The following is a 25944-nucleotide window of genomic DNA, read 5'->3' as shown; positions in this document are numbered from 1 at the left end:
GCCTTCTGGGTTTCCACACAAATTTTAGAATATCAGAGCACCTGCAAATAGTGAAAATCCTTTGCAATTTGGATTGCTTTTATTTCTTTTTCTTCTCTGGTTGCTATGCCTAGGATTTCCAATACTATGTTGAATAAAACTGATGAGTGGGCATCCTTATCTTGTTCCTGATCTTAGAGGAAATGCTTTCAGCTTTTCACTGTTGACTGTGATGTTACCTGTCAGTTTTTCATGTATGGCCTTTATTATGTTGAGGTATGTTCCCGCTATGCCCACTTTCTGGAGAGTTTTTACGGAGGTTGAATTTTGTCAGAAGCTTTTTCTGCACCTATTGAGATGCTCATATGTGTTTTTTTATTGAAGTATAGTTGATTTACAGTGTTGTGTTAGTTTCAGGTGTACAGCAAAGTGATTCAGTTATATATATATATATATATATTTTTTTTTTTCAGATTACAAGATACTGAATATAGTTCCCTGTGCTATACAGAACGTCCTTGTTGATTATCTATTTTACATATAATAGTGTGTATATGTTATTCCCACACTCCTAACTTATCCCTCTCCCCTCACCTTTTCTCCTTTGGTAACCATAGGATTGTTCTCTATGTCTGTGAGTCTATTTCTGTTTTGTAAATAAGTTTAATCATATCATTTCTTTAGATTCCACATATAAGTGATATCACATAATATTTGTTGTTCTCTGTTTGACTTACTTCGCTTAATACGGTAATCTGTAGGTCCATCTATGTTACTGCAAATGGCATTATTTCGTTCATTTTTATGGCTGAGTAGTATTCCATTATGTATATTTATGTATATATGTATATATACATATACACAAACACACACATACACATCTTCTTTATCTATTCCTCTGTCGATGGACATTTAGGTTGCTTCCATGTCTTGGCTATTGTAAATAGTGCTACTATGAACATTGGGGTGCATGCATCTTTTCTACCACTTTATTGTTTATTTTTTCACACACACTGTATTTTATTTTTACAAGAGATAAACTGACACCAAGCATTGTAAATGGATGACCACAACAAAAGCAACAATGATTGCAATTACCAAACACGAAACACATTCATACTATGTAATAATATTGACATTCAGTCCAGTAATCCTCCACTGTAACAGCTCCTTTACTTTGCAGTGAAAATTGATTTGTATATTTTTTGCCTCTGAGTCCTTGTGGGATATTTTTTTTTATTCAAACAAAGTCACAAAAATTATAATCATCCTCGTCAGTTCACTCAGTCCCATGTAATTAATTTTTTTCATCTTTATCTTTTGTTAGCACTTTTATGAATTCATCAGTTTTCCATTAGAGTTGTGAAAATGCTTATTCATTCAGTTCAGCAGTATAGTCAGTTACCAGAAACCTGTACTTGTCAGAGTCTCTTCCATGAATTCCATGAAGATGAAAACCTTTTATATGAACATTTTTGCAAAAGCATCGGAGTACACCCAGAACTGTCTGTAAATGACAAAAGACTTAAAAATGACCATGGTTAATTTGATGAAAGTTCATAATAAAGCAATTGACAAGGAAATTTAGTTATTTCTGAGATATACATTTTAAAGTAATAACTAGAATTGTGACTTATAACATTATACCAGAACATATAAGATTTTTAGAAATTTCATGTAATGTCTGAAACATTTATATTAACATATTTCTATACAAATAACCCAAAGAAAGTTTAGTATTAGTTGTTTTTTGTTGTTTGTTTGTATTTTTATACTGCAGGTTCTTATTAGTCATCAATATTATACACATCAGTGTATACATGTCAATCCCAATCACGCAATTCATCTCACCACCACCCCCACTCCCCACCACTTTCCCCCCTTGGTGTCCATACGTTTGTTCTCTACATCTGTGTCTCAACTGCTGCCCAGCAAACCGGTTCATCTGTACCATTTTTCTAGGTTCCACATACATGTGTTAATATACGATATTTGTTTTTCTCTTTCTGACTTACTTCACTCTGTATGACAGTCTCTAGGTCCATCCACGTCTCAACAAATGACTCAGTTTCGTCCCGTTTTATGGCTGAAGAATATTCCATTCTATATATGTACCACAACTTCTTTATCCATTCGTCTGTCAATGGGCATTTAGGTTGCTTCCATGAGCTGCTGTTGTAAATAGTGCCGCAATGAACATTGGGGTGCATGTGTCTTTTCGAATTACGGTTTTCTCTGGGTATATGCCCAGTAGTGGGATTTCTGGGTCATATAGTAATTCTGTTTTTAGTTTTTCAAGGAAACTCCATACTGTTCTCCATAGTGGCTGTATCAATTTACATTCCCACCAACAGTGCAAGAGCGTTCCCTTTTCTCCACACCCTCTCCAGCATTTGTTGTTTGTACATTTTCTGATGATGCCCATTCTAACTGGTATGAGTTGATACCTCATTGTAGTTTTGATTTGCATTTCTCTAATAATTAGTGATGTTGAACAGTTTTTCATGTGCTTCTTGGCCATCTGTATGCCTTTGTTGAAGAAATGTCTATTTAGGTCTTCAGCCCATTTTTGGATTGGGATGTATGTTTCTTTAATATTGAGCTGCATGAGCTGTTTATATATTTTGGAGATTAATCCTTTGTCCGTTGATTCATTTGCAAATATTTTCTCCCATTCTGAGGGTTGTCTTTTCGTTGTGTTTATGGTTTCCTTTGCTTGCAAAAGCTTTGAAGTTTCATTAGGTCCCATTTGTTTATTTTTGTTTCCATTACTCTAGGAGGTGGATCAAAAAAGATCTTGCTGTGATTTATGTCAAAGAGTGTTTTTCCTATGTTTTCCTCTAAGAGTTTTATAGTATCTAGTCTTACATTTAGGTCTTGAATCCATTTTGAGTTTGTTTTTGTGGATGGTTTTAGGGAGTGTTCTAATTTCATTCTTTTACATGTAGCTGTCCAGTTTTCCCAGCACCACTTATTGAAGAGGCTGTCTTTTCTCCATTTTATATCTTTGCCTCCATTGTCATAGATTAGTTGACCATAGGTGCATGGGTTTAATCTCTGGTCTTTCTATCCTGTTCCATTGATCTATGTTTCTGTTTTTGTGCCAGTACCATATTGTCTTGATTACTGTAGCTTTGTAGTATAGTCTGAACACAGGGAGTCTGATTCCTCCAGCTCCGTTTTTTTCCCTCAAGACTGCTTTGGCTATTTGGAGTCTTTTGTGTCTCCATACAAATTTAAAGATGATTTGTTCTAGTTCCGTAAAAAAATGCCATTGGTAACTTGATAGGTATTGCATTGAATCTGTAGATTGCTTTGGGTAGTAGAGTCATTTTCACAATATAGATTCTTCCAACCCAAGAACATGGCATATCTCTCCATCTATTGGTATCATCTTTAATTTCTTTCATCAGTGTCTTATAGTTTTCTGCATACAGGTCTTTTGTCTCCCTAGGTAGCTTTATTCCTAGGTATTTTATTCTTTTTGTTGCAATATTAAATGGGAGTGTTTCCATAATTTCTCTTTCAGATTTTTTATCATCACTGTATAGGAATGCAAGAGATTTTTGTGCATTAATTTTGTATCCTGCAACTTTACCAAATTCATTGATTAGGTCTAGTAGTTTTCTGGTGGCATTTTTAGGATTCTCTATGTATAGTATCATGTCATCTGGAAACTGACGTTTTTACTTCTTTTCCAATTTGTATTCATTTTATTTCTTTTTCTTCTCTGATTGCCATGTCTAGGACTTCCAAAACTTTGTTGAATAATAGTGGTGAGAGTGGACATCCTTGTCTTGTTCCTGATCTTAGAGGAAATGCTTTCAGTTGTTCACCATTGAGAATGATGTTTGCTGTGGGTTTGTCATATTTGGCCTTTATTATGTTGAGGTAGGTTCCCTCTATGCCCACTTTCTGGAGGGTTTTTATCATAAATGGGTTTTAAATTTTGTCAAAAGCTTTTTCTGCATGTATTGAGATGATCATATGGTTTTTATTCTTCAGTTTGTTAGTATGGTGTATCACATTGATTGATTTGTGTATATTGAAGAATCCTTGCATCTCTGGGATAAATCCCACTTGATTATGGTGTATGATCCTTTTAATGTGCTGTTGGATTCTGTTTGCTAGTATTTTGTTGAGTATTTTTGCATCTATATTCATCAGTGATATTGGTCTGTAATTTTCTTTTTTTGTAGTATCTTTGTCTGGTTTTGGTATCAGGGTGATGGTGGCCTCACAAAATGATTTTGAGAGTGTTCCTTCCTCTGTAATTTTTTGGAAGAGTTTGAGAAGGATGGGTGTTAGTTCTTCTCTAAATGTTTGATAGAATTCACCTGTGAAGCCATCTGGTCCTGGACTTTTGTTTGTTGGAAGAATTTTAATCACAGTTTCAATTTCATTACTTGTGATTGGTCTGTTCATATTTTCTGTTTCTTCCTGGTTCCGTCATGGAAGGTTATACCTTTCTAAGAATTTGTCCACTTCTTCCAGGTTCTCCATTTTATTCGCATAGAGTTGCTTGTAGTAGTCTCTTAGGATGCTTTGTATTTCTGCGGTGTCTGTTGTAACTTCTTTTTTTTGTTTCTAATTTTATTGATTTCAGTCCTCTCTCTCTTTTTCTTGATGAGTCTGGCTAATGGTTTATCAATTTTGTTTATCTTCTCAATGAACCAGCTTTTAGTTTTATTGATCTTCGCTATCATTTTCTTTGTTTCTGTTTCATTTATTTCTGCTCTGCTCTTTATGATTTCTTTCCTTCTGCTAACTTTGGGTTTTGTGTGTTCTTCTTTCTCTAGTTCCTTTAGGTGTAAGGTTAGATTGTTTATATGAGATTTTTCTTGTTTCTTGAGGTAGGCTTGTATAGCTATAAACTTCCCTCTTAGAACTGATTTTGCTGCATCCCATAAGTTTTGGATTGTTGTGTTTTCACTGTCATTTGTCTCTAGGTATTTTTTGATTTTCTCTTTGATTTCTTCTGTGATCTCTTAGTTGTTTAGTAACATATTGTTTAGCTTCCATGGGTTTGTGTTTTTTACATTTTTTCCCTGTAATTCATTTCTAATCTCATAGCGTTGTCGTCAGAAAAGATGCTTGATGTGATTTCAATTTTCTTAAATTTACTGAGGCTTGATTTGTGACCCAAGATGTGATCTATCCTGGAGAATGTTCCATGCACACTTGAGAAGATAGTGTAATCTTCTGTTTTTGGATGGAATGTCCTATGAATATCAATTATATCTATCTGGTGTATTGTGTCATTCAAAGCTTCTGTTTCCTTATTTATTTTCATTTTGGATGATCTGTCCATTGGTGTAAGTGAGGTGTTAAAGTCCCCCACTATTATTGTGTTACTGTCGATTTCCTCTTTTATAGCTGTAAGCAGTGGTCTTATGTATTGAGGTGCTCCTATGTTGGGGGCATATATATTTATAATTGTTATATCTTCTTCTTGGATTGATCCCTTGATCATTATGTAGTGTCCTCCATTGTCTCTTGTAACGTTCTTTATTTTAAAGTCTATTTTACATGATATGAGTATTGCTGCTCCAGCTTTCTTTTGATTCCCATTTGCATGGAATATCTTTTTCCATCCCCTCACTTTCAGTCTGTTTGTGTCCCTAAGTCTGAAGTGTGTCTCTTGTAGACAGCATATAGATGGGTCTTGTTTTTGTATCCATTCAGCAAGCCTGTGTCTTTTGGTTGGAGCATTTAATCCATTCATGTTTAAGGTAATTATCAATATGTATGTTCTTATGACCATTTTCTTAGTTGTTTTGGGTTTTTTTTGGTAAGTCCTTTTCTTCTCTTGTGTTTCCCACTTAGAGAAGTTCTTTTAACATTTGTTGTAGAGCTGGTTTGGTGGTGCTGAATTCTCTTAGCTTTTGCTTGTCTGTAAAGCTTTTGATTTCTCCATCGAATCTGAAGGAGTTCCTTGCCTGGTAGAGTAATCTTGGTTGTAAGTTCTTCTCTTCCATCACTTTAACTATATCATGCCACTCCCTTCTGACTTGTAGAGTTTCTGCTGAGAAATCAGCTATTAACCTTATGGGAGTTCCATTGTATGTTATTTTTCATTTTTCCCTTGCTGCTTTCAATAATTTTTCTTTGTCTTTAATTTTTGCCAATTTGATTACTATGTGTTTCTCCTTGGGTTTATCCTGTATGGGACTCACTGCGCTTCCTGGACTTGGGTGGCTATTTCCTTTCCCATGTTAGGGAAGTTTTCTACTATAATCTCTTCAAATATTTTCTCTGGTCCTTTCTCTCTCTCTTCTCCTTCTGGGACCCCTCTAATGTGAATGTTGTTGCATTTAAGGTTGTCCCAGAGGTCTCTTAGGCTGTTTTCATTTCTTTTCATTCTTTTTTCTTTATTCTGTTCTGCAGCAGTGAATTCCACCATTCTGTCTTCCAGGTCACTTATCCGTTCTTCTGCCTCAGTTATTCTGCTATTGATTCCTTCTAGTGTAGTTTTCATTTCAGTTATTGCATTGTTCATCTCTGTTTGTTTGTTCTTTAATTCTTCTAGGTCTTTGTTAAACATTTCTTGCATCTTCTCAATCTTTGCCTCCATTGTTTTTCTGAGGTCCTGGATCATCTTCACTATCATTATTCTCAATTTTTTTTCTGGAAGGTTGCCTATCTCCACTTCATTTAGTTGTTTTTCTGGGGTTTTATCTTGTTCCTTCATCTGGTACATAGCCCTCTGCCTTTTTATCTTGTCTATCTTTCTGTGAATTTGGTTTTTGTTCCACAGGCTGCAGGAATGTAGTTCTTCTTGCTTCTGCTGTCTGCCCTCTGGTGGATGAGGCTATTTAAGAGCGTTGTGTAAGTTTCCTGATGGGAGGGACTGGTGGTGGGTAGAGCTGACTGTTGCTCTGGTGAGCAGAGCTCAGTAAAACTTTAATCTGCTTGATTGTTGATGGGTGGGGCTGGGTTCCCTCCCTGTTGGTTGTTTTGCCTGAAGCAACCCAACAGTGGAGCCTACCTGGGCTCTTTGGTGGGGCTGATGACAGACTCTGGGAGGGTTCACACCAAGGAGCACTTCCCAGAACTTCTGCTGCCAGTGTCCTTGTCCCCACAGTGAGCCACAGCCTCCCCGCCCCCATGCCTCGGCAGGAGACCCTCCAACACCAGCAGGTTGGTCTGGTTCAGTCTCCCCTGGGGTCAGTGCTCCTTCCCCTGGGTCCTGATGCACACACTACTTTGTTTGTGCCCTCCAAGGGTGGAGCCTCTGTTTCCCCCAGTCCTGTCGAAGTTCTGCACTCGGTTCCCACTAGGCTTTAAGGTCTGATTCTCTAGGAATTCCTCCTCCTGTTTCTGGACCCCCAGGTTGGGAAGCCTGACGTGGGGCTCAGAACCTTCACTCCAGTGGGTGGACTTCTGTGGTATAAGTGTTCTCCAGTCTGTGAGTCACCCATGCAGCAGTTATGGGATTTGATTTTACTGTCATTGTGCCCCTCCTACCTTCTCACTGTGGCTTTTCCTTTGTCTTTGGATGTGGGGTATCTTTTTTGGTGAGTTCCAGTGTCTTCCTGTCAATGATTGTCCAGCATCTAGTTGTGATTCTGGTGTTCTCACAAGAGGGAGTGAGAGCACGTTCTTCTACTCCATGATCTTGGTTCCTCCTCGCATGCATCTTTTTGAATTAGAGTTTTTTCTGGGTATATGCCCAGGAGTGGGATTACCAGATCATCATACTCAATGGTGAAAAGCTGAAAGCACTCCCTCCAAGATCAGGAAGAAGACAAGGATGCCCATTTCTTGACACTTTTATTAATGTAGTTTTGGAAATCCTAACCACACCATTCAGTGAAGAAATATAAATGAAAAGAATCCAAACTGGAAGAGAAGAAGTAAAATGGTCACTGTTTGCAGATTCCCTGATGCTATACATAGAAAATCCTAAAGATGCTACCAGAAAACTACTAGAGCTCGTCAATGAATTCAGTAAAGTTGCAGGATACAAAATTAATGTACAGAAATCTTTTGCTTTTCTGTACACTAACAACGAAATGTCATAAAGAGAAATTAAGGAAACAATCCCATTTACCATCACATCAAATAGAATAAAATGCCTAGGGATAAACATACCTAATGAGGCAAAAGACCTGTACTCTGAAAACTATAAGATGCTGATGAAAGAAACTGAAGACAACACAAATAGATGGAAAGATATACTGTGTTATTGGGTTGAAGAAATCAGTATTGTTAAAATGGCCATACTAACCAAGGCAATCTACAGGTTCAGTGCAATCCCTATCAAATTACTGATGGCATTTTTCACAGAATTAGAACAAAAATTTTAAAATTTGTATAGAAACAAAAAAGACCCTGAATAGCCAAAACAATCTTGAGAAAGAAGAATAGAGCTGGAGAAATCATGCTCCCTGACTTCAGACTATACTACAAAGCTGCAGTAATCAAAACAGTATAGTAGTGGCAGAAAGACAGAATTATAGATTAATGGAACAGGATAGAAAGCCCAGAAGTAAACCCATGCACTTATGGGCAATTAAACTATGACAAAGGAGGCAAGAATATACAATGGAGAAGACAGTCTCTTCAGTAAGTGGTGCTGGGAAAACTGGACAGTTACATGTAAAATATGACATGAGAAAATTATCTAAAACCATATACAAATATAAACTCAAAATGGTTTAGAGACCGAAATGTAAGACTCAATACTCTGAAACTCCTAGAGGAAAACATAGGCAGAACACTCTATGACATAAATAGCAGCAATATTTTTTTGGATCCATCTCCTAAAATAATGGAAATAAAAACTAAAATAAACAAATGGGAACTAATTAAACTTAAAAGCTTTTTACAGCAAAGGAAACCATAATCAAAATGAAAGACAACCTATGGAATGGAGAAAATATTTGCAAATGAAAATACTGACAAGGGGTTAATTTCCAAAATATACAAACAGATCATACACCTTAATATCAAAAAAAACAAAAACAAAAACACAATGCAATCAAAAAGTGGGCAGAAGATCTAAATAAACATTTCTCCAAAGAAGACATACAGGTGGCCAACAGGCACATGAAAAGATGCTCAATATCACTAATTATTGGAGAAATGCAAATCAAAACTACAGTGAGGTGTCACCTCACACCAGTCAGAATGGCCATCATTAAAAAGTCTACTAAATAGTAAATGCTGGAGAGGGTGTGGAGAAAGAGGAACCCTCCTCCACTGCTGGTGGGAATGTAAATTGGTGCAGCCGCTATGGAGAACAATATGGAGGTTCCTTAAAAAACTAAAAATAGGGCTTCCCTGGTGGCGCAGTGGTTGAGAGTCCGCCTGCTGATGCAGGGGACACAGGTTCGTGCCCCGGTCCGGGAAGATCCCACATGCCGCGGAGCAGCTAGGCCCATGAGCCATGGCTGCTGAGCCTGCGCGTCTGGAGCCTGTGCTCTGCAATGCCAGAGGCCACAACAGTGAGAGGCCCACATACCACAAACAAAACAAAACAAAACAAAAAACTAAAAATAAAAGTTACCATATGGTTTTTATTCTTCAGTTTGTTAATGTGGTGTATCACATTGATTTATTTGTAGATATTGAAAAATCCTTGCATTCCTGGGGTAAATCCCACTTGATCATGATATATGATCCTTTTAATGTATTTCTGGGTTCAGTTTGCTAATATTTTGTTGAGGATTTTTGCATCTATGCTCATCAGTGGTATTGGCCTGTAATTTTCTTTTCTTGTGATATCTTTGTCTGGTTTTGGTATCAGGGTGATGGTGGCCTCAGAGAATGAAGTTGGAAATGTTCCTTCCTCTGAAATTTTTAAGAGAAGTTTGTGAAGCATAGGTGTTAAATCTTCTGTAAATGTTTGGTATATTTCACCTATGAAGCCATCTGGTCCTGGACTTTTGTTTGTTGGGAGTTTAGAAATTTTTTTTTATAGCTGATTCAATTTTATTACTGGTAATTGGTCAATTCATATTTTCTATTTTTTCCTGATTCAGTCTTTGGAGATTGTACATTTCTAGAAACTTATGCATTTCTTTTAGGTTGTCCATTCTCATATAATTGTTCATAATAATCTCTTTTGATTCTTTGCATTTCTGTGGTATCATTTGTAACATCTCTTTCATTTCTGATCTTATTTATTTGTGCCTGCTCTCTTTTTTTCTTGATGATTCTGGCTAAAGATTTATCAGTTATATTTATGTTTTCAAAGAACCAGGTCATAGTTTAATTGATCGTTTCTGCTTTTTAGACTAATTTATTTCTGCTCTGTTCATTGTTATTTCTTTTCTTCTGCTGACCCTGGGTTTTGTTTGTTCTTCTTTTCCTAGCTCTTTTATGTGTGCAGTTATCTTATTTAAGATTTTTCTTATTTCCTGAGGTAGGCTTGTATCATCATAACCTCCCTCTTAGAACTGCATTTGCTGTGTTCTATAGATATTTGATTGTTGTGTTTCCATTTTCAATTGTCTTCAGCTATTTTTAAATTTCCTCTTTGACTTCTTTAGTGATCCATTGGTTGTTTGATAGAATACTGTTTAGCTTCCACGTGTTTGTTTTTTGCAGTTTTTTTTCTTATAATGGTTATCTGTTTCATAGTGTTGTGGTAAAAAAAGATGTTTGCTATGATTTCAGTCTTCTTAAATTCATATCTGAATGACAGTCCTGCTGGGTAGAGTATTCTTGGTTGTAATTTTTTTCCTTTCATCACTTTAAATATATTGTGCCACTCCTGTCTGGCCTGCAAAGTTTCTGCTGAAAAGTCAGCTGACAGTCTTATGGGAGTTCCCTTGTATGTCGCCTCACTTTGCCTAATTCTCTGTGTTTGTTTGTATGTATTAGTTACGTTGGTTACATTTCCCGACCTTGGAGAAGTAGTTTTATGTAGGAAGTGTTCTATGGGACCCAGCAGCACAGTCTCCTCTGCTCACCGGAGATATATGCTGTAGGGGTGCCCCCTATGTGGGCTAAGGGTGCCCTTCTGTTGGGACTGAACCAGTTACTGTAGTGTGAAGTTAGGTAGGGCTGGTCCCTGACCTGATTGGATTCCTGGCCCTGCCTTGTACAGAGGCTGTCTGCCACTGGTAGCTGGCTACTTGCCTGGGTGTCCAGAAGCTGGTTTCTGCCCCCTGATCTGTGGTGGCCAGGGCCCAGCACAGCTGGATTTGGGCCTGGGTGTCCTAGGGGAGCTGGCTTGCAGGGCCTAGTAGTTCTGGGGCTGGTGCTAACCTGCTGATAGGTGGCATTGGGTCCTGAGGTGACTTGCTGTGGTTGCTGAGGGGTCTCTGTGCTAGTTCTGGCCCACTAGTGGGCAGGGCTGAGGCCTTGGGAGCTGATGCAGGGTTCAGATCTTTTGCTCCTTGGGGAGAACTTCTGTAATTGTAACTATACTTCCATTTGTGGGTGACCTACCTGGGGAATGGGTGTTGTCCATTCCGCATCTCCACTCCTCCTCCCCTTCTTGTTGAGGATCCTTCTTTATATATTTAGTAGTAGAAGATCTTTTCTGCTGGCTTTCAGGTCGTTCTCACCTACAGCTGCTCTGTAAGTAGTTGTAATTTTGGTGTGCCTGTGAGAAGAGATGAACTCGGGGCCTTGGCCAATCTCCCTGAGTTAGTTCTTAAATAACAAATCTGTTACAAAATTTTTTGGAAAATTGCTGACATCTGCTTTTTAACCTAATTATATCATTTTAGCATTAGGGCTGGTGTACTCAAATTATATCTTTTTATCCTTATTTAATAGTCTCTTTGGAGAAAAAATATGCAGTTTACATTGAATCTTCAGTGGTTTGAAATAGAATCAGAAAGTTTTTGTGTGTTTAAAAGACTCCACAACTATTTAGAAAGGTATAAGGCTACAAAAATTATAGAAAACTGAAGTGTATCCTACAAAAATTATGGAAAACTGAAGTGTATCATGAAGATTGGTAAGGTTGAGCACTTAGAAAACTGAGGACGTGATGCAAGTGTTCTGCAGTGAGGAATATTCCTTCTTCATGTTGTCCCTGATGATCAGGGCATTAAAATTGAAGTAAAGGAAGTCATTCCAGGTTTCAGGTTATATTTCATGAGATGCATATGCTCAGCTGCTAAAGCAGGTAGAATTGAAATTGAGAAATAGGCCACGTTACATTTTTACCTATACAGCTCTTATTCAAACCTAAGCTAGATCTCCATAGCTATGGCCTTGGCTATGCCTCCAGAATCTACAAATAGGAAATAGAGCTTCTTTTCCATTAAAAACAAAAAGAAAAAAAAGAAAGGAAACTTAAGGAGGTGATACCTGCTTGAACACTTATCATATGGTTTTGCTGTACAGATCTCTCTTTTGGCAGAAAAGGAACATTTCTAGAGGTAGCCAGGTCTAGCAGAGGCTGGTCAGCATTGCTTTAGTCAATGGCTCAACATGCCTGATTATCCAGGCTTGTGAAACAAAATGCTTCCTTTGTTGAGTGTAAAGTAAATATGTGAAATTTTGAGAAATTTAAAATTGAGTCATTGACTACCATTCTTATATTTTTCTTAAAGAATGAATAAGCAAATGTAAATGAAAAGGTAATGAAAATGACTGAACAATTTAGAGGGAAAAAAACCCAAACTATTATCACTCTTATTTGCTAAAGCAGTTCCTCTGGAGAAACTTCCTAGAATGGTTACATAAATATAGTTTTGCATCTAATATAATCTAATTTTATAAATTACTTTTTTATAATAAAGATTAATATAATATTTTTATATTCTGAACTTTTAGTTATTCAGTAGGTTTAGCTTTTTTAACATTTCTTTTAGTTATATTTTTCTCCCTCTGGCATCTCAATATTCTATGATTTTTAAAAATATTATGAATAGGAATCTTTGATTAATACTTTCTCATGGTTATGCCTGGTTCACATATTTTAATTCTGGAGGAGATTTCATTTTCAAAATGTTTTAGTGTCCTGAACTGAAAGAGATTTAAAAAGTCATGAGTCATTTATTACATGATAAATGACATGTCTTTTCTGGGCTTACCCTCCCTAATGGCGAAATATCGTGTCCTATTTTGTTAAAAATTGGTAATTAAACTGAATGGACCTTTTTCAAAAAAAAACTTCCTTATCAGAGTTTTATACAAGGTATATAAATGTTAAATAGGAAATAATGTTCCAATATAAAGGCACAGAGATCTAAACTGTTTTCTTTTTACTGTCAAGATAAATGAAATACTATACTTTTTCCTATTTTGTAATACTAGGTAGCTTATATTTTGTCCAAAACAGACTAGTTAAATATTGTCCTTTGGACAAACTCAATTCATATTTGCCTTCTGAACAGGCTAGTATGTTGATAAGACTGAGGTACCATGGTCTCCTTACATGTTTAAAATGCTTACTTTCTTATTAGATGAAATTCTCCAGTCTTAATTTTTTTTTCAAAAAATATTGACAAGTAAAATAGAAAAATATTTCAATTTTAATTGCACTTAAGACCAAGAGACCCAATTTGACTCTATTAGAATATGTTAAGTGTTTGAGACCCAGATCATTCTCCCTGTCCTTTGAAATTTTAAATTTATATACCTATAAGTAACACAATTACTTCAAGTGAACTATGTTTTGATATGTATCATAGTAAAATGTATATATGTGTCCCTATATCTTAGCTATAGCATTATTTGTGATATTTGAGTTATTTTATTTCTCTCTCTGCATGTTTTGGTTCACTGTAGATAAAATTTTAATACCTTGACAGAGAAATTGAACTTTTGAAGATCAGACAATTTAATGATAGGAGTAATATATTAAGAAATAGGTCCTTCAAAAACTAAAAATAGAATTACCATATGACCCAGAAATCCAACTACTGGGCATATACCCAGAGACAACCATAATTCAAAAAGACACATGCACCCCAATGTTCATTGCAGCACTACTTACAATAGCCAGGTCATGGAAGCAGCCTAAATGCCCATTGACGGATGAATGGATAAAGAAGATGTGGTACATGTATACAATGGAATATTACTCAGCCATAAAAAGGAATGAAATTGGGTCATTTGTAGAGATGTGGATGGATCTAGAGACTGTCATACAGAGTGAAGTAAGTCAGAAGGAGAAAAACCAATATCATATATTAATGCATATATGTGAAACCTAGAAAGATGGTACAGAAGAACCAGTTTGCAGGGCAGAAATAGAGACACAGATGTAGAGAACAAACGTATGGACACCAAGGGCGGGAGTGGTGGTGGTGGTGGGATGAATTGGGAGATGGGGATTGACATATACACACTAGTATGTATAAAATAGATAACCAGTAAGAACCTGCTATATAAAAAAATAAAATAAAATTCAAAATTCAAAAAATAAAAAAAATAAAAAGGGTTTAGAGTGAAGGCTAAAGAGGTTTGGGGAGCCAAACAGAAAAACAATCCTTGGAACAGGCTCTGCAACCAGACTGGGCATAGGGGAAGCACACAATGATGGTGGGAGGATTAGAGGTTAAGAAAAGGAGCGCGAGCCCGGGCCTGCTCCAGTCCCCGCGGAACGAGCTGCTGGCATCTCGGCGGTGGATGGTTCTGGGGCGTCGCAGCCCCGGACACGTTGACAAGCAGCCCAGGTGCAGGCTGCCGGCCTGGACCAGCTGCGCGGAGGAGACACAGCTACTGAAATCTTACTGGGTAAACTCCCAGGTACTGTGAAGTTCGTAGCTAAGAATCAACCCAAGTCAGCTTTAAGGGATTTACTGTGACACTCAGAAGTTTTTGTGTGTTTAAAAGACTCCACAACTATTTAGAATGGATGCCTAGAGGCAAGCGGAGGGCGAGGTACTTAGTGCTGATGGAATGAATGAGTGAAAGAATGAATGAATGAGAAAATACGTACAGCGTGCCTGACGGAGGGCCCAGGCAGTGACAGTCCCGAATCTTTGAGAAGGCTGTCTCAGAAGGATGGACGGAAGCCTGCCGAACGCCACCCTCCTCACTCCCCATTATCCTAATGGATTTTGACATTTTGATCAGCTACGTCCCTGTTACCCTGACTGAGGAAGCAGAACAGATAAAAACTAGGCGGACAATTTGAAACCTTAAGGGCTGCTCTGCACATTAGAGAGAGTGAGAAATTATCTAAAGACCAGTCAGAATTCAGGACAGAAGCCTTCCTTTGCTCTGCGGAACCCAACGTACTGAGATTCTCCATCTGTGAGCAATAACCTGGGGCCGCAGATGATCCCATGTGAAGTCGACTATTGCAGTATCTTCATCTGCATCTCCCTCTGCTCAGCGGGACATCAATTAGCACAGAAACGTGTTTTCTGGATTGAACTGAAATGTCATTGGAGCTGCTTTGGAACTATTTCCCCCATTCTTTGCAGTTTCCAGAGTTTAAGTGATTGCCTTTTCCTTTGGATTGGGTGTAATTTTGAACCGACATGTTTCTATGTTCTCTGGTTATTTATAAGCTGAAATGTCATTCATTCAACAAATGTTTATTGAGTGCTTGTTCTATACCAGGCTCTGCTCCAGGCACTTGGGATTCATCAGAGAACAAAACAGACAGGAATTTCTGCTCTTTTGGGTCATATTCAGTGTAATAAATATCTGCAGTGTTAGTTACAAACATTAAAAAAAAATAAGAAGCAGTTTCCTGTGCTTACTGAACAATCACTTCTAGAAAGCTTCAGGTTCTTTCTAAGTAGGTTTACAAAGATCAAAATTACTACAGATCATGACTTAACAATCAAAATGTTTACCATGCTGATAAAATTTAAGATAATAGGAAGATAATTTTAGGATAGCTTGAATATGAAACTGTATGTAAGTCTTTTTGTTGAGAAACTGTCTTGTTTTCTATGATAAATTTAAAATTCATTATTTAATAGTGCAAATAACTCAGATGAATTCAACTTAATTAATTGTTTCAGAATTAATGAGTATTTAAAAATTTACTAGATGAAGAAGCTGAGGCCCAGAGAGGCTGCATGACTTATATGATGAAGATCATAACATATTTGTTGCAGGGCCAGAAACAAAATGGAGGTTTGGGTATTCCTACTGCTGTGTTCTCACAGCAAACTAGACTATGCTACTTTACCGTATATAAACTTTTCATCCCCCACCCCTAAGAGGCCTATATCCTTATTCTATGTACCTTTCAGTATGTTAGCTTACATGGCAGATGGGAATTAAGGTGGCAGATAGAATTAAGGTTGTTAATCAGTTAAATTTAAAATCAGGTGAGTAGCCTGGATTATTCAGGTGTGCCCAATATAATTACGAGGATCTTTTTTTTTTTTTTTTTTGCGGTACGTGGGCCTCTCACTGTGGTGGCCTCTCCCGTTGCGGAGCACAGGCTCCGGACACGCAGGCCCAGCGGCCATGGCCCGCTGGCCCAGCCGCTCCCCGGCATGTGGGATACCCCCAGACCGGGGCACGAACCCGCGTCCCCCGCATCGGCAGGCGGACTCCCAATCACTGCGCCACCAGGGAAGCCCACGAGGATCCTTAAATGTGGAATAGCAGAGTTGGAGGGATGCCCTGTGAGAAACATATAACTGGCCTTTGCTGGCTTTGAATATGAACCAAGAGGGCCGTGTATCAAGGAATGCAGGCAGCCTCTAGAAAGGTGAAAAGCCTAGAATCAGGTTATCCCCAGAGCCTCAGAAGGAACGCAGCCCTTCAGCCCTTCAGCCCTTTAGCTTAGCGAGGCCTGTTTCAGACCTGTGACCTCCAGAAACGTAAGTAAGGTGCTAAATCTATGTTGTTTTAGGCCACTAAATTTATGGCACTTTGTTACAATAGTACTTGGAAACAAATACAAGTTAGAAATATAATTTTTTAAATTGTAAATTGAATTGAATGATTTCTACATCTGAGGAATGAAGGATCTTGTTAAAGGAAAATTAAGACTAAAAAGGGTATATTTGGACTCTCTTTTTTAGGGTTCACGAATGAGTCTGTTTTCTTTCCCAGTTCTTTCAGAGCAGTGTGCATAATTCAGCTGGCATATTTTTATCCACGATTGGAGAATAGCATACATTTGTTCTGTTGTCTTAAGGTTTCTTTTAGAACCCGTGTGGCCTGGTTTGTTTAAAAACATAAAAGTTTCCACTCTACTTCTATCAGTTCATGGTTGTGCCTTAGGAACTTTATTATTTCTTTTCTTTCAAAAAAATCTGTGCAATGGGAGTAATGCTACTCATATCCTAGATAAAATTGGGCTTTTCTCTTTGAAGAAAAGAGACATTTGCATGTTTAATTTTTACAGTAGAGAGAGCTAATATGTAAGAAAATCCTGATGCTTTGATCTTAATTCATTGACAAACTGGTTTTCTAGAACTACCTTGTTTTCTTTTTCTTTGTTTTTGTTCACACACTTAAATTTGCTTTATTTAGGATTATTTGGGTTCACTGCTATTTTCATGACAGCTAAAGGACTGTAGTAGTGACCTCCTGATTCAACTGTGGTTATAATAGCTTCCATCCTTTGTTTCCTGGGTCCCTCTCAGCAGTCATGCTGAAAGCAGTTTTATTAAGACCAGGCAGATTTGATTTCTTGGAAAGATTCCCGGGAACATTGTCTCATGAACTTTACCAAAGTCTGTATCTGATACGCAAGGGTCGTATTCAGATTCAAGCAACAGAGTGAGTAAGCTGGCACAGCTGGAGAACAGGCCAACTTCGCACAACAACGTGTCCTCTAGTTATTAGCCATTCATAGTGGCTGATTAGTTTTCTTGCAGGAGTTACATCAAATGGTGTCACTATACTAAGGGTGAACCACCCAGAGATACTTTGTAAATGCGACTTTTTGTCTTTATATAACACGATGTGCAACTTTTAAAATTGAACCTTAATTTTAGTCAAACTAGACACTTGCCTTCCTTTTATGTTTGACATGAGGATTAAGAAACTTTACAAACTATAGAGACTCATTACTGTTATGTTAATGGATAGACTTACAATTGATAGATTAAATTCCAGTAGTTGGTACATGGACTTATGACATTATTTATAAAAAACAACCTAAATTTGTTAATGGCTAGGAAGGTCCACTATATAACATGTCAATAACTTACTTTATTTGGATGCCTTTCATCTGGCATCCAAAGATATGTTGAACAATTCTATTTAATGCCAGTGTTGTATAATAAAGCATTTGGCTGAACTTTGTCCCTAGTTCCTGGAATTTCCCAGGTAATAAGAGTGTCTTTGCTGTTAATGGTGGACACCTGGGACCACACCTGAGTTTATGCTAACATGATGACTCATGGTGGGCCATAGATAGTTTCAGCATGGGGAATGGCCATGCTGAAAAGGCCAGCCATGCTGAAAAGGCCAGCCATGCTGAAAAGGCCAGCCATGGAACTAGAGGATTGATGCTTTGAACCACATGATATAGGTCTGACTTCCTGACATCCTAACCTTGGGAGGAAAGGGGAGCTAGAAACTGAGTTCAATTTCACGGCCAGTGATTCAATCAATCATGCCTCCATAATGAAATTCCAATCAAACTCTGGACTTCTGAAGCTTGGATGAGCTGCCTGGTTGGTGACATATATCAATGTGCCAAGAGGATAATGTGTCCTGAGGATGAAGAAGCTTTGCATTTGGGAACCTCCCAGATCTCACCCTATGTGTCTCTTCATTTGGCTGGCTCTTATTTATATTTTTTAATAATAAAACTGTAATCATAAGTACAATGTTTTCCTGAGTTCTGTTGAGTCATCTCAGCCAATTATTGAGCCTGAGGAGGTAGTGGGAACCCCTGAACTTGTAGACAGTTGGTCAGAAGTGTAGGTAGTCTGGGGACCCCAGAGATGGTAGCTGGTGTCTGAAGTGAGGAGAGTCTTGTGGAGGACTGTGCCCTTAACCTCTGAAATTTAACTTAGCTCCAGGCACTTAGTGTCAGAATTGTGTTATAGACAGTTAGAACTTCATACATAGAAATAATATATCTATATATATATATCTGCATCATAGAGTCAATTTTGCTATTTCAATTTAGAATTTTGCTATTTATTTTTATCCTGATACATAATACACTGAACTAACATGTTTTAAAAACATTTTCATTTCAGTAAATTTTAAATAGTTCTTTAGTGAAAAGCCATGTAGAAAGGGATTGTCCTAGTCTTTTGATGAAACTAAACATGAAACAAACAAACAGAATTGTTTGTTCTTTGATTATTCATATGCCTCCTTCCATTCACTACAAAATTTGACTAGGAATGCTGGGATGGTTGCTCCATAATCCTGATAAGGCACTGATATACATAGTGTTGTTAGGTTAAGGTAAGCCACTTATATAATCATATCCTAAATCATATCTGTATTTTGGACTCAGGGACTATTATGGTGACAATTGTTTGTTCTTTGATTATTATCCAAATGCCTGCTACCGTTCATTATAATTGTTAGAATAAAGCACTAAAAACTTGCCTGACATTCTTTAAATTGAAACAAAATGGTCATGATACAGATACTAATATTACCTTTAATATTGATAAGGAAATTGAGGCATAGAAAACTTACTAAATTGTGAAAGTTACATAACTAGTGGGTGGCACAGCCAGTATCAGTCCCAGTCTGCCTTGCTGTGTCCTTGACCATTGAACATTTCATTGGCCAATCATTTACATCTTATATTCATAAGGTGATGTTGATTTTCAGACACTGTTGTGATTAAAATATAATTGGATACATTGGATTCAGTGTCAATGATTTATTTTTAGTTTACAGAGCATCTATCATGTGTCAGATACTGGGCAGGTACTGGGGATACAGCTCTAAATGAGCAGAATTGTTTCACTTTACTTCAGGGCAGCTTCATGTGGAACTGTTCGCACCAGGTTTTCCTGTCAGACCTAGCCTCTTCCAACACACTCACTCATTGAGAAAATCCTGGTCTTGGCTTCTTTTGTGCCTTTTATGTCTGTGGGGAAAAGGCACGAAGAGTTAAAAGGAGAAGGTGAAAGAAGCAAAATCAATTCAGTCAGACTAGAAAAATACAATAAAAGAGCTGCATAAAACTGATGACCTTATTTGCTCACATTTTCATGTCCTATCTTTTTAGTCCTTTGCATTAGAAAAATCAGTCAATCAATTTAAATTCAAATGGGATTTTACAGTTCTGAGATTTTGTTATCAGAATATTGGCATATGTAAAATTCCTAAGTGTTACTTGACCTTTTGTATTTATGTATATTTAATTTTTCCTTCACTTGCCCATTTGAGATCATTGAGGCCCCAAATTCTGGCTCTCCCGTTACCCCAAATTCCCTTTCTAATTACCATAATCTGTTAGTTTTGACTCTCACTTTCTCTGTCTCTGTCTCTTTCTCTCTCACACACACACACACATACACACAAACACAAACACACACAAAATTGAGGAGAAGCTGATTTTTCAGGCAGGATAAAATATAAAAGTACATCAAATATAAATTGTTTTTAAGTCGCTATAGGGACTCAATGTCAAATTTATGTCACAAGAAGACTTGAAAATAAAATCTAGAAAATATTTAGCTAAATTATATTATACATTGCATATTTGGTGTAGTGTTATGTATATTATTAAATTTTGTGCCTTCATGAGATTGGAGGTTCTTTTTAATCTACATGTAATACTTATGAATGTGATAGTGCTTATTGTCCATATTTGACCAATGGGCTTATTATTTTTTTAATTATTTATTTAGAATTTGTGTAAGTGCTCTATATTGGCATAGAGAAATTGGCCCATTAAAGGGTCAATTTAAAAAAAATCAATTTTATGCCATTTGTTTCAAGAAACTGTTAAGGTATTTTGAAATTTAGCTGGGATCTGCACATGTTTACTGAAGTGGATAGTTGAGATAGTTACCTGAATTACTCCAGAAAAGTATATTTTAATCAATTGTCTATATTTTTATTTGATTTTTTTTTACCTGTTGGGCCCAATTATTTGGGTAATATTTTATCCAATTTTATTTTATTTTAGTATCAATTCCTATATATATAAACGTGCCAACATTTTTTTTTTACAACATATGTTTTTACATCATGTGGGAGTCCATTTAAGGATTGTCATTAAAATAAATAACAATAATATTATCTCAAAGTTAAAAGGCAGATATAAAGTGCTTCAGGAATATTTAATTTAATGAAATTAATAGTGTCCCAAAGCCAAAAGATGAATCTGTAATGCTGTAGCAATAGTCCACTTAAGCTTCCTTTTGCAAAATGTTCATTAAAAAAAAGTTTAGGAGAGGATTAAAGAAAGATGTATCAGGTTTCTATTCCCTTCAACCTTCCTCTCAGGTCCATAAAATACAGGTAGGTGTATGTGCTAGAAGTGGCAGGGCACACTGATGGAACCTAGAAGGCTTGCTCACCACAGTGTATCTGGGAAGACACACTGGTTGGGGAACTTTTGGGTGATGGTGATTTACTATTTCTTGATCTAAGTGGTAGTTAGAAAAATGTTCACTGTTTAGTTTTTCATTATATTTTATGTTTATACGTACTTCTGTCTTGATGCACTGCACAACATAATTTTATAAAGAAAGCAAAAATGTAATTTTAGTAAAGGTAATAAAACAAAAACCAGACAAAAAAAGAGATGCTGATGGTGTTTGGTGGGAAAACAGTATAAAAATAGCAATCCTTTTATATTAATTTCTGTGTTTAATGCAACTTAAGGCAGAATAGCAGTGCTTTCAAAAGTTAGATAAAACTGTATAAAAATTATATGAAAGAATAAATGTCCTAGAATAATCGAGAAAGGTATAAGAAAGAAGGATATTAAGTGGAGATTTGCCTTGCCTGATACTGAAACTTAACTACTAAATCATTATGATCAAAACAGCATGACATTGGAACAGGGATAGAAAAGCAGATCAGTTTAACACAATAGGAATCCAGACATAAAATCAAAGGTATAAGGGACTTAAAAAAATGGAAAAATGGTATTCCACATTTTAGTGGAAAAATAATAAGTTATTTAATGAGAGATGCTGACATTGTTGGTTAGCTATCTGGCAAAGTCTTTAACAATTAAGCTGGGGTTTCAGAGGTTCAAAGGTAAAAAACCTAATAAAAAATAAATACTGTAACTGTTAGTCCAGTATAGAGAAGATCTTTCTAAACAAAATAGGAAACTAAGAAAATATAAATATATTTGAGAATGAAGAATGAAAAATTTGAGTGTTAAGACTATGCCAAAGCCAAAAGGCAAACTATTGTCTGGGAAAAATTACATCATCTATGATTGTCTGATGGTATTTCTAATATGCCAATGACTCTTGTAAATTGAAAAGATAAAAATCATAGCTGAAAAAATGGGTATAGAATATGTCTATGTTAAACATTCTGTCTGTATGGAATTATCCCCAAATTATTCACCATATTGGAACTCACATTACCATTTGTATTGAATTTATTAAGATAGCACTTTTGCATATCTATTTGTTAATGATAAAGCTCTTATTTTTATTTAAGTATAATCAGTATACTGATTATAAAGTATAAAGTATAACATTATATTAGTTTCAGGTGTACGGTGTGATGATTTCATATGTGTATACATTGTGAAATTATCACCACAATAAGTCTAGTTACTGTCTGTCACCACACATAGAAAAACCTTTTTCTTTTTATTTCCTTTCGTGATAAGGACTTTTACTCTCTGAGCAACTTTCAAATATGTAATACAGCATTATTAACTCTAGTCACCATGCTGTACATTATAGCCCCATAACATTTATTTAATAACAGGAAGTTTGTACTGTTTGATCCCTTATACCCATTTCACCCAACTCCCAGCCTCCTAATCTCTGGCAACAACAAATCTGTTTTCTGTACCTATGAGCTTGGTCTGCCCTTCCTTCCTTCCCTCTCTCCTTCCTCCCACCCTCCCTCCCTCTTCCTTCCCTCCCTTCATCCCTCCCTCCCTCTCTCCTTCCTCCCTCCCTACCTTCCCCCTCTCTCCCTCCTTCCCTCTTCCCTCCCTCCCTCCCTCCCCTCCCTCTTTCTTCCCTCCCTCCTTCCTCCCTCCCTCCCTTCCCTCCTCCCTCCCTCTCTTCCTTAATTGGCAAATATTTTCTCCCATCCAATAGGTTGCCTTTTCAGTTAGTTGATGATTTCCTTAGCTATGCAGAAGCTTTTTAGTATTTAGTAGTCCCACTTGTTTGATTCTGTTTTTGTTGCCTTTGGTTTGGAGTCAGACCCAAAAAAATCATTGCCAAGGTCTATGTCAAGGAGTTTACTGCCTATGTTTTTTTCCAGGAGTTTTATAGTTTCAGTTCGGTATTCAAGTTTTTAATGTATTTTAAGTTAATTTTTGTGTATGGCAGAAGATAGTAGTCTAGTTTCATTCTTTTGTATGTGGCAGTCCAGTTTTCCCAACACCATTTATTGAAGAGACTGTCCTTTCCTCATTGGATATCATTACCTCCTTTGTTGTAAATTAACAGGTCATATAAGTGTGGGCTTTTTCCTGGGCTCTCTGTTCTGTTGACCTATGTGTCAGTTTTTAGGCCAGTACTATACTGTTTTGATTGCTATAGCTTTGTAATATAGTTTGAAATCAGGAAGTGAGATGGCTCCAGCTTTGTTATTCTTTCTGAAGATTGCTTTGGCTATTTGGGGTCTTTTGTGGTTCTGTACAAATTTTAGAGTTGTTTGTTCTATTTCTGTGAAAAATGCCATTGGAATTTTGCTTTGAACTTACAGATTGCTTTGGATAGAATGGACATTTTAACAGTATGAATTCTTCCATTTCATGGACACAGAATATCTTTCCATCTGTTTGCTTCAATTTCTCTCATAAATGTCTTATTGGTTTCATTTTCTGGGTTTTTCACCTCCTTGGTTAAATATATTCCTAGGTATTTTGTTCTTTTTATGCAATTGTAAATAGAATTGATTTCTTAATTTATATTTCTGATCGATCATTTTAGTGTGTAGAAATGCAACAGATTTTTGTGTATTGTTTTTGTACTCTGAAACGTTATTAAATTCATTTGTTGGTTCTAACAGTTTTTTGGTGGTGGCTTTAGGGTTTTCTATGTGTAAAATTATCCACAAATAGTGACAGTTTTACTTCTGCCTTTCCAATATGAATGTCTTTCATTTCTTGCCTAATTACTCTGGCTAGGGCTTCCAATACTATGTTGGATAAAAGTGGTGAGGGTGGACATCCTTGTCTTGTTTCTGATCTTAGAAGAAAAAGTTTTATCTTTCCATCTAGTATGATGTTAACTGTGGGTTTGTCATACATGAACTTTATTTTGTTGAGCTACATTCTCTGTAAACCCACTTTGCTGAGAGTTTTTATCATCAAGGGATGTTGAATTTTGTCAAATGCTTTTTCTGCATCTGTTGAGGTGATCATATGATTTTATCCTTCATTGTGTTAATATGGTATATCATAACAATTGATCTGTGGATGCTGAACCACCCTTGTATCCCTAGAATAAATCTTGTTTGATCATGGTGATGATCCTTTTAATGTTTGTTGAACTTGATTTGCTAATATTTTGTTGAGGATTTTTGCATACGTGTTTCTCAGTGATATTGGCCTGTAATTTCCTTTTCTTCTGGTGTCCTTGTCTGATTTGAGTATCAGGTTAATGCTGGCATTATAAAATGAGTTTGGAAATATTTCCTCCTCTTTTATCTTTTGGAAGAGTTTGAGAAGGATTGGTGTTAATTCTTCAAATGTTTGGTAGAATTCACCAGTGAAGCTATATGGCCTGGAATTTTGTTTATTGGGAGGTTTTAGGTTACTTATGCAATCTCATTACTAGTAATTGATCTATTTGGATTTTCTCTTTCTTCATGATTCATTCTTAGTGAGTTGTATGTTACTACGAATTTATTCATTTCTTCTAGGCTGTCCATTTTATTGGTATATAATTGTTCATAGTAATCTCTTATGATCCTTTGCCAAAGTTATGTATTTGGGCAGGAACAAGAATGAGCTGTCCGTTTGAATTCCTGATTAAAATTGTTGTTATACGTGTATGCCTAATATGCATATTCTGTTGCTATTTCAGTGATCATTCTGATTAACAATATCAGTCCAATTAAAAGAGACATAAAATGCTTGTGAGGTTTAAATATAGCTACAAGTCAGATATTGGGTGGAATATTGGTTATGTCCCCCCTCTGGCAGCTATGAGAGTGTGCCTCACAAAGCTCCAAACAGCAGGTATGTAATTGACAGAAGACTCCAGCTGCCCTGCTCTGAAATCTATCAAGCCATTTTCACAGAGGCCATGCTTTCCATGGGCTACTGCTAGTGTATAACAGCACGGGAGGGATGCTAAGGCAGGCCTGTTCCTGGCAGGGCTTCTCTGATGGGTACCTGTGGCTCAGACTCCCTGATAGCCTTGTGGAAACTTCCTTGAGCTGCAGGGCAGTCTAGGATGCTTCCACCAAACGTTCCTTTTGTCTCTCCTTCACTTGGAGTCAGGCTTGTATCAGATCTTGGTGTCTCTCGCAGACTCCCCTGGCTCCCTCCCCATTTCCTCACACAAGCATATTCCTTAATAAAATCCTTGCATGTTTAATCCCATCTTGGATCTGCTTTCTAGGAGGACCAGGACTAATATTTCCCCTTATTTCAATGAAATTGCACATTAAACTTATCTCATAAAGGTCTAATACAAATAGAATTTTTGATTTTTAATTTCTTTGACCTTTAAAGTAATTATTTCAGGTGCTAGTTTTAAGCCTTTGTTCATTCTCTAAAGGAATCGAATTACATCCCTGGGATGGCAAATATCACTCATGATTACATGTTTTGGCTCAGCAAAGTAGATTCTATCTTTATATCTTTTTTAAAAGTAGGGGACAATGTCTTTTTTGGTTAACTACTAAAGCCATTATCACCATTCATTACATATACTGAAGTTTATATAGTTTTAAGTTACATTGAGGGTATTAAGAGGTTTTTATGATTATTGCTCTGAAATGGAATTGGGCTGAAAGATGACATTATTTTTCTCAAAG

Source organism: Lipotes vexillifer, unplaced genomic scaffold, assembly GCF_000442215.2.
Source record: "Lipotes vexillifer unplaced genomic scaffold, Lipotes_vexillifer_v1.1 scaffold159, whole genome shotgun sequence".
In the NCBI taxonomy this organism is placed as follows: domain Eukaryota; kingdom Metazoa; phylum Chordata; class Mammalia; order Artiodactyla; family Lipotidae; genus Lipotes; species Lipotes vexillifer.
The sequence above is the reverse complement of the archived record's forward strand: the minus strand, read 5'-3'. Positions refer to the sequence as shown.